Below are 2,834 nucleotides of genomic sequence, written 5' to 3' on the forward strand. Positions count from 1 at the left end.
TATCTGTAAGAGTGACCAAGGCGGTAAGAGTGGAGAATGGAGATAGAGAGATAACACACACAAAAAAAATTTTAAAAAAAGAGAGACCCGGCGGTATTCAGTGGTTGCAAGCGGAGCGTTCTTGTGATCTCCCTCGGTCTCAGGCTCTCACCGCTGCGGCAGCCCGCTCGCTCTGTGAAGCCTAGGCCGGCTACTCCTCCTTCACGCTCGTTGGGACTCCGCCACCATGTTCACAGAGAGCCTGGTCCAGGGCTCCATCCTGAAAGAGGTGCTGGAGGCGCTGAAGAACTTCATCAGTGAGGCCTGCTGGGACATCAGCTCGAGCAGCGTGAACCTGCAGAGCATGGACTCGTCCCACGTCTCTTTGGTGCAGCTCACTCTGCGGTCTGAGGGCTTTGACCGAAACCTGGCAATGGGTGTGAACCTCACCAGCATGTCCAAGATACTAAACTGTGCTGGCAACGAAGACATCACTACCCTAAGGGCTGAAGATAATGCGGACACCTTGGCACTAGTATTTGAAGCTCCAAACCAAGAAAAGGTTCCAGACTATGAAATGAAGTTAATGGATTTGGATGCTGAACAACTTGGAATTCCAGAACAGGAGGATAGCTGTGTAGTAAAGATGCCTTCTGGCGAATTTGCGCGTGTATACCGAGATCTCAGTCACATTGGAGATGCTGTTGTAATTTCCTGTGCAAAACATGGAGTGAAATTCTCTGCCAGTGGGGAACTTGGAAATGGAAATATTAAGTTGTCACAAACAAAATGTTGATATAGAGGAAGCTGTTGCCATAGAGATGAATGAGCCAGTTCAGCTAACTTTTATACTGAGATATCTGAACTTCTTTACAGAAGCTACTCCTCTCTCCTATAGTAACACTCAGCATGTCTGCAGCTGAGTATAAAATTGTAGAGTATAAAATTGCTGATATAGGACATTTAAAGTACTATCTGGCTCCCAAGGTCGAGGATGAAGGTGGTTTTAAAATCCAAGGAAACAAAACTAAGCTCTTTGAGACCTCGTCTGAGATTTCCACATGCTTTTAAAAGTCTCTTTTGTCACCAAATTTGTACCTGAGTACATATGTAGATAATGTTTTCTGTAAATAACCTATTTTCCATTCTCTACAATTTAAAGCATAGTCTCGAGTCAAATCTGGTCTTATTAACCTAGAACTTCTGCCTTATCTAGAAATAGTTTTTAGAATTTTTATAACAAAGGGTTTTGACTATTAATGCAGTTTTAATAATTGTGGGTTTTTTTTCAATCTAAATAGAAGTTATTTGAATTTTATATATAAAAAGAAAAGAAAAAAAAACCTTGCATAGATCAATGATGGCACTGTGCTCTGAGCTAAGAAATCTAATTATATCAGTTTTATGTACCAGAGTCCAAAAATTATAGTCACAATTAATGAAGCTTATATGTAAATATAAGAAAAAAGTTAAGAAAAAACAAAGGTAAGAAAAAAACAAAACCCAGAGATGCTAAGATAGTTCAACATGAAATGTAATTATTACAGGCCCATGATTGCTATGCCTGTGGTTCAGCACCCGAAAAAATTTGTTGGGAAAAAAATCAATGATAAATGTTACTTAAAATGTGCTCTCTTTTCTTCATTTCTCTCATTAATTTTAATCCCAAAATGAGAGACTAAAACCAAATCTGAGCTATGATCTCCTCTTGTGAAAGACCATCCCCAGGAATATGTGGAAAAAGGGGGACAGATTTGAAATACGATGAACATCAAAACTTGGTGATGAATTATATATGAAGTAAAGTGTGAGGTCAAGGAATATACACAGGTGACTTAGGGAAATGGGTGGATAAGAACTGAGAAAAGGAGCCTTGGTGATTAAATATCTTTATATTCAGTGCATTTGTGATTTTTATAAGGCCATTTCTCCAATACTGGCCAGTGACTTAAGGTCAAAGATCAAGTCTGGTGAAGTATTTCTATAATGACTCATAGAGTTCCCTGATGATTTGGTTTAATCCAGAGACAAAAGGCAGAATTTTTTTTAAATCTTTCCTGAATAGTATTTCTCACAACTAAGGTTTTGATAAGCACAGAGTGGCAGAGAATTTGAGGCCACATTCTTAAAGGTTTTCCATCCAGGTTACACAATCATCTAAAAACCAGAGGCTTCGCAGGTGTCCACATGGTATTTTCCAAAAATGCACCACCCACACTCTCTTACAGTGTGATGCCCATACCCCTTCACCTAGAAGTGAGGTCCCCACTCCCTCACTTTGAACCTGGTGACCTTTGTAACTGCTTCAACCAACAGATTATGTTGAAAGGGACACCGACTTCCCAGGCTTGGTCACGGAAGGTGATGTGGTCTCCACCTGCCTTTTCTCTCTCCTGGGATTCATAACTTGGGAGATCAGAGCTAACATTTAAGAAGTCTGCCTATCCTGAAGCTGGCATATTGGAAAAGCCACATGAAGAGATTACGCAGACAGACGGACATCCAAGAGACCCTACTATTCCAGCCCCAGACTTTGAGAGCCCCCATCCTCACAACCTGCCACGTGACTGAGGAGCCTTCAAGAGATCCTTGCCCCCAGCCACAATCTTAACACAACAGCTTGATAGACCGAAGCCAACACTGCCTGCTCAGCCCCTCCTGAAGTTCTGACCACAGACACTGCCATCTCAGAGTTTTATTTTAAAATCATTTTTGTTGTTTTAAACCACTAAAGTTGGGGATGAATTTTATGCAGAAATAGATAACTGATGGAGCAGTCTTTCATGATAACTAATACAGCACCCTACAGGGATGGGCACCCCACCTTCACTGCGAGAGAAAAATCTGTGATTAAG

At 41.1% G+C, this 2,834-nt stretch overlaps 1 pseudogene; it reads left to right on the forward strand.

Moving 5' to 3' along the window:
* The first annotated feature begins 226 nt into the window (after nt 1-226).
* On the forward strand, nt 227-1,050 carry LOC118657930 (annotated as a pseudogene).
* Nucleotides 1,051-2,834: the final 1,784 nt, after the last annotated feature.

The sequence above is a fragment of the Myotis myotis genome, unplaced genomic scaffold, assembly GCF_014108235.1.
Source record: "Myotis myotis isolate mMyoMyo1 unplaced genomic scaffold, mMyoMyo1.p scaffold_m19_p_6, whole genome shotgun sequence".
Taxonomy (NCBI): Eukaryota; Metazoa; Chordata; class Mammalia; order Chiroptera; family Vespertilionidae; genus Myotis; species Myotis myotis.